At 36.7% G+C, this 16,059-nt stretch overlaps 1 protein-coding gene and 1 pseudogene across 3 annotated transcripts in view; one reads left to right on the top strand and one right to left on the bottom strand.

Moving 5' to 3' along the window:
* The window catches only part of sra (RRM_RCAN_like domain containing protein Sra), a 114,853-nt gene that overhangs the window by 5,641 nt on the left and 93,153 nt on the right, over window positions 1–16,059 (top strand). The window lies entirely within an intron of this gene.
* Window positions 11,079–15,717, bottom strand: LOC137236417 (uncharacterized; annotated as a pseudogene).

The raw sequence follows: 16,059 nt of genomic DNA, 5'->3' as shown, positions 1-16,059 counted from the left end.
TATATGAGAAAAGATATAAAGTAGAACTGGGAGACAAGGGTACGTGGGAAGAAAGCAGAATTGAGAGCATTCAGCAGCTAAACAGTATAGTATGGTATACCGATGGCTCGAAGACCCCAGAGGGGATTGGATCTGGAGTCTTTGGACCCAGAGCCAAAATATCAATACCCCTGGGAGCATACCCGAGCATTTTTCAAGCAGAGGTATTTGCCATAAGCCAGTGCGCGGACCTGAACCTTCAGCGAAAATACTCCAATGAGAAAATTGCCATACTCAGTGACAGCCAGGCCGCCCTCAAGGCCATCTCAGCATTTGAAATAAAATCAGCGCTAGTCCTTGAGTGTGTGGAAAAGCTGAACCAACTAGGAGCACACAATGAATTACTGTTGGCCTGGGTTCCAGGCCACAGGGGAGTCGAGGGAAACGAGCAGGCGGACAGCCTGGCCAGAGAGGCAGCAACGGTACGACCTATTGGTCCTGAGCCGTTCCTGCCAGTGGGCCCGCAGGAAATTAGGGGGCATCTATTGGCAGAAGAAAAGGAAAAGAGGGAAGAACACTGGCGTAATATGCCAGGCCTAAGACAATCTAAGCTACTGTTAGGGGGTTATTGCACAACTCGATACAGGGCATTTATAGGCCTCTCGAAAAATAACCTAAGAACTCTAACAGCAATTCTTACAGGACACTGCAGACTGAACAGCCACATGCAAAAGCTGGGTATAATACAAACAACACATGCCGATTTTGTGACAGATCAGCGGAGACGGCGGACCATGTCCTCCTGGAGTGCGATGCAATCTCAAGACGTAGAGCTAAGTTTATGGGCTCACCATGGCCAGAGCATACTCACATCAAATCCCTCAAGCCAGGTGAACTGCTAGGGTTCATCAGAGATGTCGGCTTGGATGAGGTGTTGTGAAGCAGATGAGGGCACAATAGACCAATGGTCGCAGTGCGATCCTCAAATAACTATCTATCTATCTAAGGGCGAATTAATGGTGGCTTATAACCATAAAGCCATATCCAGATGAAACAGCTGATCGAACCTACCTTATGGAAATCAATGTAGTCGATTAATAGTGCCATACCATAACGCTAACGCCATAACCATACCATAGCCAACCAATTGCTTTTTGGTTTCTCGCCATATCCATAACCTAAAAATATTTGAGTTGGTGAATTTAATAACTTTTTGTAGATTTTATTCATTGTTTTGGATACGTTATGACTAAGAGACTTATTTTTTGTGGAATATGTTTGTAATAGTTTGCGTTTTCTTCATTTTTATGAAATTTTCACGATTTTTAGGTTAAGGCACCATTAATCGATCACATTGGAGATAGTTATGGATATGGTTACGACTATGGCGTTAGGGTTAAGGAAGTTTAATTAGCCCTTATGGTATTGTTATGGCTTTAGCGTTATGGTATGGCACCATTAATCGATTACATTGATTTCCATAAAGTTGGTTCGATCAGCTGTTTTATCTGGTTATGGTTAAGTCACCATTACAGGCGTAAAAGTGTAACAGGGTAAAAGTGTAACGCTTTTGCGTTTCGAGCAGGCAACAATTTTCACAAAAGAACGAAATACCCCGTAAAGGCGTTCTCTGTTTTTTAGAATAGAACAACAACCCTTGCGCGGCGTACAAAAAGCGAAACACTATAGCCAGAAAAGAAAACGCTATAAATTACTTGACTAGAATAGGTCGCATATTTGTTAGTAAATTTACTTACACCATTTACATATGTACATATTTTCGCATATTCAGTTAAAAATATGCACATTTAACGAGACCCATATGTGTATTAATATACATTTGCGAGTCAGAAAAAAAGCAGCAAAAATTATTTGTTAATTTGATCACTAATTTTCCCCTTATTTTCGTTCATTTAAAAAAAGTTTGTAAATTGTATAACAAAATTTACCATGCAAGCCAATTTTAAGAACGATATCGAAAAAATTTAAAAAATCGGGAAATACTTAAAAATATTTATGAAAATTAAATTAAAAATGTTTATTTAGAGTTTTAGACTACGCAGGTTTATAGTCGAATTCATTTTGTTTTAACAATCTTTTATGAAAGAAAATTTGAATCACCCTGCCGGAAAAAAAAATTCATAAATCAATTCGAATTTTTAAAAATTTCAAGTTTGTACTTTGTTAGACTACTAGCTGACCTTGGCAAACTTCGTTTTGCCCAAAATTATTGTTAGAAATTTGTGATTGCTAATATCTTAGGTTATAGATTTATATAAAAGAATAAAGTAAGGCTGCGTAACTCTGTGCGGTGTTGAGTTATTGAGTTGGTACCGAGCCTGGCCCCAAATTCCAATTTTCGCTTAGCTAAAATTCCATCGCCAAAAATCTCTAAAACAAAATCAAGTGTGCAGAAAAGCATGCAATATTTAGTACCATGTGGTCGATAGCAAATACCACCTAAGTAATAGAAGTTAGGCTGTTATCGCTTATGGTACTAAAAGCTGCATACTTTTCTGCGCACTCGATTTTCTTTTAGAGACTTTTGGCGATGGAATTTTAGCTTAGCGAAAGTTGGAATTTGGGGGTTGGTGTCACTGAAGTTAACACACTGTTTCGTTATACCGTGGCGCAATGACGCCACTAACAGCAGTACCACTACAGACTCATCTTCGACATAACATCAATTCTCAACACTTCAACTCAATGCCGCCAGTAACGCCAATAACTCTCCTGTAATACGCGAGCATGGGATTCACCACATGGAAAGAAATTTTTCTCATATAAAATAGCATGGTTAATCCCATACCCGCGAAGTAATGGCATGAAATATTGCTTAATAGCATGTTTTGAACCTTCTTTTTACTTCTAGTCACCCAGCGGTATAAAAATACTCTTTACGAATGCTCTATCAACAGCTTTCATTTGATATCCATATTGTTATACCCGGGTCCACGTTTTGGTGTCAAGACCGTAGCCACCCAGCGATATGAAATGTAGCCTATAGCCTATTCGGGTACCTAGATAATATACCTACAAAATTTTATAAAAGTCGGTCCAGTAGTTTTCAGGTTTTAAGCATCTGAACATACACTCACCACGCTTCGTTTATATATATATAGATTTCATAAAATTCTAAATATGTAAATAAAATAAAATTTTGAAAATATTTTTAAAATTTCGAATGAATTTAAACGTTTTCGAAACCGGTTCAAAAAGTACTTTTCGTTACAGAATTTATTAACGGTTTCTTTATTATTAAATTTAACAATAACTTTTTTGCTGCAATTTTAGTGCACGCAATTGTACGTGTTGTTTAATTTATGTATATTGTATGTATATGCGAGATGATCGTTAATTTTTATACTCAGTTGAGCAGAGCTCACAGAGTATATTAAGTTTGATTGGATAACGGTTGGTTGTACATATATAAAGGAATCGAGATAGATATAGACTTCCATATATCAAAATAATCAGGATCGAAAAAAAATTTGATTGAGCCATGTCCGTCCGTCCGTCCGTCCGTTAACACGATAACTTGAGTAAATTTTGAGGTATCTTGATGAAATTTAGTATGTAGGTTCCTGAGCACTCATCTCAGATCGCTATTTCAAATGAACGATATCGGACTATAACCACGCCCACTTTTTCGATATAGAAAATTTCGAAAAACCGAAAAAATGCGATAATTCATTGCCAAAGGCGGTTAAAGCGATGAAACTTGGTAGATGCGTTGAAGTTATGACGCAGAATAGAAAACTAGTAAGATTTTGGACAATGGGCGTGGCACCGCCCACTTTTACAAGAAGGTAATTTAAAAGTTTTGCAAGCTGTAATTTGGCAGTCGTTGAAGATATCATGATGAAATTTGGCAGGAACGTTACTACTATTACTATATATGTGCTAAATAAAAATTAGCAAAAGTGGATGAAGAACACGCCCACTTTTTAAAAAAATTTTTTTTTAAATTCAAATTTTAACAAAAAAGTTAATATCTTTACTGTATGTAAGTAAATTAAGTCAAAATTCAACTCCAGTAATGATATGATGCAACAAAATCCATAAATAAAAGAAAATTTCAAAATGGGCGTGGCTCCGCCCATTTTCATTTAGTTTGTCTAGAATACTTTTAATGCCATAAGTCGAACAAAAATTTACCAATCCTTCTCAAATTTGGTAGGAGCATAGATTCTGTGACGGTAACTGCTCTCTGTGAAAATGGGCGAAATCGGTGGAAGCCACGCCCAGTTTTTATACACAGTCCACCGTCTGTCCTTCCGCTCGGCCGTTAACACAATAACTTGAGCAAAAACCGATATATCTTTACTAAACTTAGCCCACGTACTTATCTGAACTCACTTTATCTTGGTATAAAAAATGGCCGAAATCCGACCATAACCACGCCCACTTTATCGATATCGAAAATTACGAAAAATGAAAAAAATGCCATAATTCTATACCAACTACGAAAAAAGGGATGAAACATGGTAACTGGATTGGTTTATTGACGCAAAATATAACTTTGGAAAAAACTTTGTAAAATGGGTGTGACACCTACCATATTAAGTAGAAGAAAATGAAAAAGTTCTACAAAGCGAAATCAACAGCCCTTGGAATCTTGGCAGGAATACTGTTAGTGGTATTGCATATATAAATAAATTAGCAGTACCCGACAGATGATTTTCTGGATCACCTGGTCCACATTTTGGTCGATATCGCGAGAACGCCTTCACATATACATCTAAGGGCCACTCGCTTTTAAAACCCTCATTAATACTTTTAATTTGATATCCATATCGTACAAACACATTCTAGAATCACCCTGGCCCACCCTAATGGCGATATCTCGAAAAGGCGTCCACCTATAGACCTAATGCCCACTCCCTCTTAAAATGCTCAGTAACACCTTTCGTTTGATACCCATATCGTACAAACATTCTAGAGTCACCCCTGGCCCACCCTAATGGCGATATCTCGAAAAGGCGACCACCTATATACCTAATGTCCACTCCCTCTTAAAATGCTCAGTAACACCTTTCGTTTGATACCCATATCGTACAAACATTCTAGAGTCACCCCTGGCCCACCCTAATGGCGATATCTCGAAAAGGCGTCCACCTATAGACCTAATGCCCACTCCCTCTTAAAATGCTCAGTAACACCTTTCGTTTGATACCCATATCGTACAAACATTCTAGAGTCACCCCTGGCCCACCCTAATGGCGATATCTCGAAAAGGCGTCCACATATAGACCTAATGCCCACTCCCTCTTAAAATGCTCAGTAACACCTTTCGTTTGATACCCATATCGTACAAACATTGTAGAGTCACCCTTGGTCCACCTTTATGGCGATATCTCGAAAAGGCGTCCACCTATAGAACTAAGGATTACTCCCTTTTAAAATACTCATTACCACCTTTCATTTGATACCCATATCGTACAAACACATTCTAGAGTCACCCTGGCCCACCCTAATGGCGATATCTCGAAAAGGCGTCCACCTATAGACCTAATGCCCACTCCCTCTTAAAATGCTCAGTAACACCTTTCGTTTGATACCCATATCGTACAAACATTCTAGAGTCACCCCTGGCCCACCCTAATGGCGATATCTCGAAAAGGCGTCCACCTATAGACCTAATGCCCACTCCCTCTTAAAATGCTCAGTAACACCTTTCGTTTGATATCCATATCGTACAAACATTCTAGAGTCACCCTTGGTCCACGTTTATGGCGATATCTCGAAAAGGCGTCCACCTATAGAACTAAGGATTACTCCCTTTTAAAATACTCATTACCACCTTTCATTTGATACCCATATCGTACAAAAACATTCTAGAGTCACCCCTTTCTCACCCTAATGGCGATATCTCGAAAAGGCGTCCACCTATAGACCTAATGCCCACTCCCTCTTAAAATGCTCAGTAACACCTTTCGTTTGATACCCGTATCGTACAAACATTCTAGAGTCACCCCTGGCTCACCCTAATGGCGATATCTCGAAAAGGCGTCCACCTATAGACCTAATGCCCACTCCATCTTAAAATGATCAGTAACACCTTTCGTTTGATACCCATATCGTACAAACACATTCTAGAGTCACCCCTGGCCCACCCTAATGACGATACCTCGAAAAGGCGTCCACCTATAGACCTCATGCCCACTTCCTCTTAAAATGCTCAGTAGCACCTTTCGTTTGATACCCATATCGTACAAACATTCTAGAGTCACCATTGGTCCACCTTTATGGCGATATCTCGAAAAGGCGTCCACCTATAGAACTAAGGATTACTCCCTTTTAAAATACTCATTACCATCTTTCATTTGATACCCATATCATACAAACACATTCTAGAGTCACCCCTGGCCCACCCTAATGGCGACATTTCGAAAAGGCGTGCACCTATAGACCTAATGCCCACTCCCTCTTAAAATGCTCAGTAACACCTTTCATTTGATTCCCATATCGTACAACTAGAGACACCCCTGGTCCACCTTTATGGCGATATCTCGAAACGGCGTCCACCTATGGAACTAAGGATCACTGCTTTTCAAAATATTCATTAACAGCTTTCATATGATACCCATATCGTACAAACATATTCTAGAGTCACCCCTGGTCCCCCTTTATGGCGATTTCTCGAAAAGGCGTTCACCTATAGAACTAAAGCCCATTCCCTTTTAAAGTACTCATTATCACCTTTCATTTGATACCCATATCGTACAAACACATTCTAGAGTCAGCCCTGGTCCACCTTTATGGCGATATCCCTAAATGGCGTCCATCCATAGAACTATGGCCTACTCTCTCTTAAAATACTCTTTAATACCTTCCATTTGATACACATGTCATACAACCACATTCCAGGGTTACCCTAGGTTCATTTTCCTACATGGTGATTTTCCTTATCTTGTCTCCATAGCTCTCAACTGAGTATGTAATGTTCGGTTACACCCGAACTTAGCCTTCCTTACTTGTCTGCTTTACAGTTGTTGTTATAGTATTTTTTCTACTTCACAGTCATTGTACGTGCTTCTGAAACGTGTTAGAAGATTGCGCAAATAACAAATATGTAAGTGAAATTAAAATTGAAATTAATTTCACTTGCAATTTACAAATGCAAATAGTAAAGCGCTTATTTTTTTTTACTTCCATATACACACACATGTACATCATTTATAGTTCTTGCATTAGTAGCTTATGCTTTTTTCATAATACTTCTATCTACTTTTATATGGGCCACTCCATATCAAACCGGCAAAAACTGATAATTAGGTTAGGTTTAACAGGACGGTTAATAAAGACCTTACACAGACTCAATGTTTCCATATTGTTGCCATAACTTGTTCGACGACCAAAAGGAAAAATCTCAATTAGGTACCAGGACTTATGTATGTTATAGAATAACTCCGTCATGTTGGTAAATAATAGGTGTTTTCGAGCACCTTGCAACTCTGTCGTCTCGAGTACCTGGAGTCTTGTCCTCGGGAGCGCAGAACATGCGTTCCCTAGATGGTCGGGCTTGGTACTGGAACGTACCGGATCTGCATTCGGCAAAGGACCATCAACTCGATAACGCTCCCCTAGGCCTTCAGCGAACAACAACAACAACAGCGCAGGACATGACACAACTTTCTAAACCGTTTCTTCCTGCTACTCGCACTTGCTACATCTGCTGTTATTGACGAAGCCTTACTCTTGAGCCATTCCTGCTCCTTGGATAATATGCAATTATATTATAATTTTGTAATTTTGATTTCTCCTAAACGATTTGGAACGTCTACTGTCGAATCATCAGGTGCTGCGCTCTCCTTTGCCAACTCATCGGCCTTTTCGTTATTTTCTATCCCTTAATGATCAGGAACCCAGTATAGATGTATGGTACTGCCTGATTGAAGTCTAGCCTATGCTCTCTTACAAACACAGTTTCAGTTTTGAAGAGCCCTGATGTAGATTAATCATTTAAGGAGGCAAATGAAGAGCTAGAAGTAGAATTAAAAGGTAAAGTAGTAGGTGATGGAGCAAGAGTTTAAGTACTTTAATGTGAGTCTTGGAATAACCCATCTAACTCTTCTTGCGCTTTGATCGATTACGTTGAGTTGATGAGTGTATATATGCTATGTGCTATGTTGAAATGGATTATGATAGCGTAAATTCAGTAAAAGCTTATAGAATTGTAATTAAATGAAATTTTGATTTTTTGCTGTTTATACTTTGTCTACATATTAACAGATTCCAGCAAATCTTTTTGTTATTGGCAGAGTTAATTATAAAACGTCCAACAAATCAGTAGTCATACCCGCGTGAAAACTGCGATTCGTGTGTCTGATATTAATAAATCAAAAACTTGCGCTCAGTAGGTAGGTAGGTAGGTGAAATGGCTGCGACCCTGGTCGCCCAAGTAGCTATTTAAAGCCGTTTTGATGCCATGTAACTCGTCTAAAAACCTACGGAATGTTACGGTCAATGTATTACAATCAGCCACAGTTGTTGATAAAATTAAGAATATTCGGGATTGCTATCACAGATAACCCTCTGAGGTCTTCTAGAAACAGTGTTCCAAGGAACCTTAGCCGGGCTCTAGCTAGAGCCGGGCATTTACACATAAAGTGTTCTACTGTCTCCCTGGCATTTGGATCTTTGCAGCTTCTGCAGTACTCGCTATACGGAATGCCCATCTTTTCCGCATGCGTACCTACTGCCCAATGACCGGTGCAGACTGCTATCAGTTCGCTCAGTAGCTTATTATTAAAAATAATATTGTAACGAATTTTTTGGAAATTCCGCTTATTCCAAACCTTCTGCTAACGTTCGAATCCAATATTCAATAATGCAAAATGGTCTTTATTAGACTACACAAGACACAAAAACACTTATACTTCACAACCAATAGCGTGCTTAAATCACAACTGATTACTGATTTATCAGCTTACGCTGCTTTTATACTCTCCGCCGCTTCATTCGCATAATTCTACAAAAGTCTAAACGTTTGCTTCGTTTTCGTAACGTTCCTGCTTGGTAATTCAGCTACATATATGCGTGTGCATGTGTGAGAACCAACTTCGGCTGATGATTACATGTGTTTGTGAGTATCTCTTCGTTGCCTTGTATGTATGTGTGTAAATGATGATTGACTTGTTTACGTACATACGGGTGGCTGCTTAGTATCAGCTTAGTGATACTAATATTCGTCACAATAAATTATTCTGAAAAATGGCTACGAGGAGCCAGCGGGATTAGCATTGAAGGGCTTCGACCAGCTTCATTTTAGCAAAGTCTTGCATGTCTTTAATAGAAGCTTCGATGATAGTTTGCCCGTAAAATATGCTCCTATTGGATTTAGACCTGGTGTCATCGCCCATAATAGATATAACGATGAAGTTTAAATATAAAAGTCAAAATGTTTGCTAATATTATTACGATCATAGCCCGGGTAAAGAAAAAATTTCAAATAAAATTTGTTTCAAATGTAATATCGCGTACGCAACGGTGTGAAAACCAGCGTTTTAAGAGTATTTTATTCGTATTTACAAAATTGTCCGAACCCTCACCCATTTGCATACCTATCTTTATGTTGCTTTATTCTTTCTGTGCTGCACTTTATTCGGAAAGCTATGTATGAGTTCCGCCGTGGTGTGGTGGTATTGTGCACCGCCTACCACACTGAAGGTCCCTGGGCAAAGCAACATCAAACATTTAACACGTTTTTTTCAATTAGAAGAAATTTTCCCTAAACGGGTTGCCCCTCGGCAGTGATTTGGCAAGCACTCCGAGTGTATTTCTGCTACAATACTTCTATTATTTATATTTCCGCGGAAATATTTTCAACTATTCGTGATGCTACTAAATCAGTGTAGGGGCTAGGGATGTGATTACTAGTGATACTACGGAAAGCGGTCTAACTAAAGGCCGAGCCACAATTAAGCTTTTCATATAGATGCGTTCAACGCAACTTATGCATGCAAATAACATCGCCACAATCACGCAAGATGTTGCGTTTGTAAATATAAAGCAACTTCAGACTTACCAAATGAAGTTTATTTCGCCTTGCCCATACACATACACAATTTCGCGAAGTACATTCTCACTATACAAGAAAAATACATGCTCACATAATTTGCGTCCTTTTCATTTGATAAATTGCAGTTTTTACTGGAGAAAACTTTTAGAAAAGTACCAAGCGGGAAAAATAATTTCACTTGTAAAATTTAAAAGCACCCTTAGCCAAAGCAAATGTCGAATTCTTCTTCTTATGCTTTGCTTGCAACAAAAATTGGGAGTTGGCTGCATTTTTCATGTCAGATGGTGCCAGTATCGCTCAATATGCCGCTTTCCATAAAAATACGTGAAATCTACTCATCATGCATAAGATTGCGTTAAACGAATGTATCTGTGTCGTTTTATCATAACATCTTACGTCTTAAAATCATGTTTGGAGATATTAACGAATGTGTTTAAAATTTATTCTGTTAGAGTTTTAAAAAAATATTTTTAACCCAGGAAGACTATTTTTAAGACAAAATCAACTATATTTAAAAAAAAAATATCCTTTGGAAATGTTGTTTTTTTCATTGTTTTGCAGTTAAGGTGTTTTGTAAAACGAAACCAAAAGAATAAGGACGCCTTAATTAGACTTAAGATTTTGTTACAAAAGAGAGAGTAGCGTTTGAAAATGTACAAGTGGAAATAAGATCTTTGTTAAAATTAAAACGAGTAAGTAAATAGAGATAGGATGTTTGTTATTTTTATATAATTTTTTAACAAAAGCTATTATGATAAAAAAATATAGTTTCAGTTCTTGTTTTTTTTTTATTTAAAGCAATAAAAATTCATAGTTGTATAATTAAAAAAGTAATATTCAAGTCTTTCCATAAGTTTGTAAATAATTATTCGGCCTTAACCTCATATTCGGTTAGATCCGGATGGCAATCTAACATATCTTCTGATGTGAAGTTCATGTAAAAGTCTCTATAAACTTCATCCACTAGCGGCAGCATATCTATGAGATCTTTTTCCTTTTTTGTGTGAATTTTTATTGGTGAGACATAGCAATTTTTTAAATCTTTTATTTTAACACAACTGATTCCTCGCTTTGTTATATTTATGCATTTGAAAGGATCTTCTCCACTTAAAGATGTTTTAAAATATATTTTACCATATTACTTAGTAAATCTGAACCACTTAATGTCCTGCCAACTGAATTTATCACCGCTTTCATCTACTTTTCGCCATGTAAAGAAATTTTTCGATGTGTGTGCAAAATCTAATATATTTGATTGATCCATTCCATTAGCCAAACATTTTTCCTTTACTACGACTCTTCTTATAAATTGAAACCAATCCCGGGTATGATGGATTTTTATTGAAGATTTGTTTTTCTTTTCCTCTATCGCAGCATGGTCACTATCGCACTCCATGTGGGTGTGCCCAGGGATCATGAATTTATGATCTATAATGCTTACATTGTTGTCTAATTGCTGGAAAATCGCAAACATAGTTGTAATGAAAGAGTTTTTGTTTTGACCTGGGCAGCAATCACTATAGAAAACATGACCTACATTGGCATTTAATTGCAATAAATGAGTAAATACGCATGAAGCTATTTCATTTCCACCTCTTTTGGCTATTGCCTCATGCCTAGAGATGGGATTCTACCCGGTATTTATCATTTTTAAGGCTAAATACCGGGAAAATACCCGGAATATTCTTTTTTTCTACCTTTTTTTGGGTATTTTCAAAAGCATTTGAATCGAGGTTCGTTGGAATTATATGGCAGAAATTCAATGTATACGTCATTTGAAAATACATATTTGTTTTGATTTTCTAAAAGTGAATGTTGATAAAATTTAACAAATCTACATATATTTGCGCTAACAAAACAATTAAAATTGTAGAAACGGTAGGGGTATCGTTAATAAGCCAATACCAGTGAAATTCGTTAAGTCTACATTTCTTTTAGGCTAAATCATGGGAAGAACCAAGAGCCCTAAAATATGGAAACATTTTGAGTCACATACAAATGCCAAATCAGTTTCTTGCAAATATTGCAGTAAAGTGTACAAATGGGCGAATGTTAACAAAATGGCTAATCATTTATCCAAATGTTTTAAATTTCCAAAAATTATTGTTCTGGCCTTGAGCTCGATTCGAACCTTGAATGATTTATCAATAGGCCGATAAAAACAAAAACAATTTCCAAGCTTGGTTAAAACAGATATTGTGGGAATAAATCCCTGTGATTCAGGAACAATTTCGAATTCTCCATTAATGCTAGCGATATTTCCAGCTCATCCAGTTCTCTCCAATTATGGAACTTAGTGCAAGTAATGACGAATGAGTGTAAAGAGATATTACATGAAAAATTATCCAAGGCTATAATTGTATCTGGTACACCATTTTCCATTGTGGAACATCCACTCTGGGTAGAGTTTTTTAAGGAATTACCACCTTCATAGAAATTGCGGAACAGAAAGGCAGTTTCTTGTAAGTATTTAAACAAAATACACAATGAAATGTCAAGCGCGACCACGGAATTGAGCAAAATAGCAGTTCGTATATTGACTGCTCCATGCACTTCAGCCATAGATTAGATTGATACGAATCTTTTGCTTATGCTCTCATATTTTCGCTCTCACGAGGGATTTATCTTCTAGTTGTTGCTGGCAACAATCACAGATAAATCCCTCGCGCCAGCTGAAGCGGGTGCCAGAACAAAAAATGTGCCAACCAAAACGGAAAACGTGTCAAAAATTTTGGTAAACTTTAGTTTGACCTACAGCTGTAGAATAGCGTTCAAAAATTATGAGAAAAAGGACAAAAATACTTGTTTTAGTGAAAGTATTATTAGTTCGAAGGCGGAGGGTAAATATTATTTCCCATTGAAAAGTTATCACTAAAAATAAGTTTTGTAAATATGAACTCCCGATGCAACCAGTCCATTTTGATCACAGAACCTGGAACGCCAGACATGCAGGATAAGCCCTAGCCATTAAATAATGTTAACTATTATATCATAGGTCCGATTTACTGAAATTTCAAAAGAATATATGGTTTTCACTGCGAGTTAAATGCGTTACAATATTTGACTAATTAATTTTATCGAAATGTAAATTTTACTTAGATTTGTTTATATTTAACTCTAAATAGTCGTATTATTGTAAAATAACTTTAAGGAAATAAATATTTTACGACTATCATTTTATTAAATGATTGAAACTATAATCGCCGAAATGTATGTCAAAAATACCCATTTTCAGATCTATTCATTTTTGTTTGTAGTGGCATCATTGATAAATGTTATAAAAAATGTGCATTTTGACATCGCTCTCTCGAAACAAAGAGTTGCAAATCCATTCATCTATGCTTCAGCTGCAACTGAACGCTCATTCAGTTGTCAAAGTTTTATTCACTCTAACGGCCCGATTCTTAGCGTTACCGGTAAAATAGTACCAAGAACATTATGTAACCGAAAATCGTTACCAGTTGTTTTATTCGCGATTCTGGCCAAAGTGGTAACGCTTGTTGGTTTTCTTCGCTTTACCCATGGCGGAACGATACAAGGTGACAGCATGGGACAGCTGAATATAAACTTTTTTTATTTAATTTGATACATCAACTTCCGGCGCAGTACGATTTTGACATTTGTCCATCGAATTTACAAAAACGAAGTTCATGGAATTTTTATTTATGTTTGTAGGCATGTCACCATGCTGCCACCGTGTATGGTTCCGCCATGGCTTTACCGAAAATGTGTCACTCGTAGATACGATGTTAACGAATAAACGGGACGATGTGTATATACATATGTGCATACATGCATACGTTTTTACATAGCTATATTGTAATATATACTGTGAAAGTACATGGAAACAAATATGTATAGCAAGAGGCAACGCTTTTTTACTATTATGTTTACTTATTTGCGCTCACAATTCTTTATTTTTCAGTATTGCCTTTTTCTAAGCAACAGCTTTTGTGCGGTTACATCGATTTTACCACCTATTTTAGTGGGTAAACAATTATCCGGCTACTTTCGTGGTCAGAATACCAAAAGGGTACACAAGTTACCACATGAAGAAAGTTGCCGTGGTGAAGAAAGTTGTTACCACATTAGAATCAGGCTGTAAAAGAAGAAACAGATTAACAACAGATAATGCGGCAAAAGCTTGTTTCATAACTATCACACAATTGGAACCTTTTCTACGGAGGTGTACGACAAAATTATACTTCTTGCGAAGTTGATGCAGACGAGGACGAAATCACAAACTCATTAGATGAAGTACCATCTACTTCCACCGGTTTCTCATAGTCCACACCCCATACTTCTTTTCGGGATTATGAAACTTTCATCGAGAGTGACTAAATACTATTTTGATTTGAGGATGTAATATCATATTTCAAAAATAAATACATACATAGGTATAATATAAACTTTGATGTGTTTAAATTTGAGTATTTGGGCTGCTTTATAAATATTTGTATTCCAGTTTTAGAAATTGGTTGTAAGACGAATTGATTTTCTGTATTTGTTTGCTATTTTTCCTAAAACATAATTTATACCCTCATTTTGGGTAAATATTTGGGTATTTACCCATTTTTACCATATATACCCAATTTACTGGGTATTTACCATTTCGGTATTTACCCATTTCCCATCTCTACTCATGACACATGTAGCATATTGGTTGATTTGTTGCACAGTCATGTGCAGTCAGATTAAAGGTCCATAATGGCCTTTTGTAGAAAGACAGTGAAGTTCTCAGCAGAGGTATAGGAAGGCACTGCTGAAGATCAAAACAAAACAGTTTGAGTTTAATATCATTTAGAGATTTTTCCTTATCATTTTTTTAGCATCATAAGCTTGTTGTGCTAGATTGAGATGTTCCATTTGCTCTAATTTTAGAGATTCAAGTTCTTCAGATTTGGCAACTTGTATTTTACATTGAAGCAAATCACATTTGTGGCAAGTATCAACCTTTGGTTTTTTTTAAATTTTAGATTTAGTTTTCCAAACAATTAAGCAAATTTTGAAAAGGATACGGAATTGTTGTATTTATCTCTATATAGGCAAATCACTCGGTAGGTAGCGCGAGTATAGTGCGACTCATATGACGGAAAGCTTTTTATGAAATCTACAATTTCGCGTTCTTTTGCCACAGAAAGTTTTCTAGAGCCCGTATGTTTCCACGGAAATCTGCAGTTACACTGCCTCTTTCAAGTTTTGCTTTTGCAATCGGTTTTATAAATTGTTCTGTCTCACATAGCGTAAATCTGAAGCATTTTTGACAAACCGAAATTCTGTTACCCTCAACCTCTCATAAATAATAGTATGAATGTGCTCTGTTTCGAGGGTTTTCATCGTGTTTAACTCTTTTTTACAGTGGTCGTTTCTTCAGTTTTCAATTAAGCCACTAACATATGCCTTACGTAAGTTAAGGAGTCTTGCTGCCAATACTGCTTATGTATGAATTGTTTTCGTGACTAGTGCGAGGTTTTATTTGTTACCACTTCGTTTACAACACTTTCCGAATTTTTCTAAATTTTAGTTTTTGTTATACGCAGCTAATAAATTTGTTTAGAAGTAAAATACTTACAACTTCGCCTTTCTGAATCCGAGCTGGGCGCCGTGCAATCACTTATATTAAAATTTGGATCAACAACCGAATCCTCAGTAGAAAAATCAACATTACTCACATTGCTAATGTCTAAAAGACTTAATGCATTTTCACTTTCCATTTTTATAGAGAAATAGTCTTAACAACTCGACAGTATTTCATTAACTGAACAACTTATGTAGAAAAAGGGAAGAAATTAGCACACACAAAAACAAACTTATGTTGATTTAAAATACTGTTATCGGCAAACGAAATTTTAGCAGAGCATTTTAAGTCGACTTAAGATGTTCTGCAAAACGACATATTTTAACCTTTTGATAATTTTTATTTTATTATAAGAACTTATGTCAATTTAAGTTAAGGAAATCTGAAAAGTTATTTCATACATAAACGCTTAAGTATTCATAAGATGTTTGATAATATTTAACTTGATAAAAATTGTCCAGTATATAGAGTTTCTGTT

Source organism: Eurosta solidaginis, chromosome 1, assembly GCF_040869045.1.
Source record: "Eurosta solidaginis isolate ZX-2024a chromosome 1, ASM4086904v1, whole genome shotgun sequence".
In the NCBI taxonomy this organism is placed as follows: Eukaryota; Metazoa; Arthropoda; class Insecta; order Diptera; family Tephritidae; genus Eurosta; species Eurosta solidaginis.
This window is presented reverse-complemented; position numbering and strand designations above follow the sequence as displayed.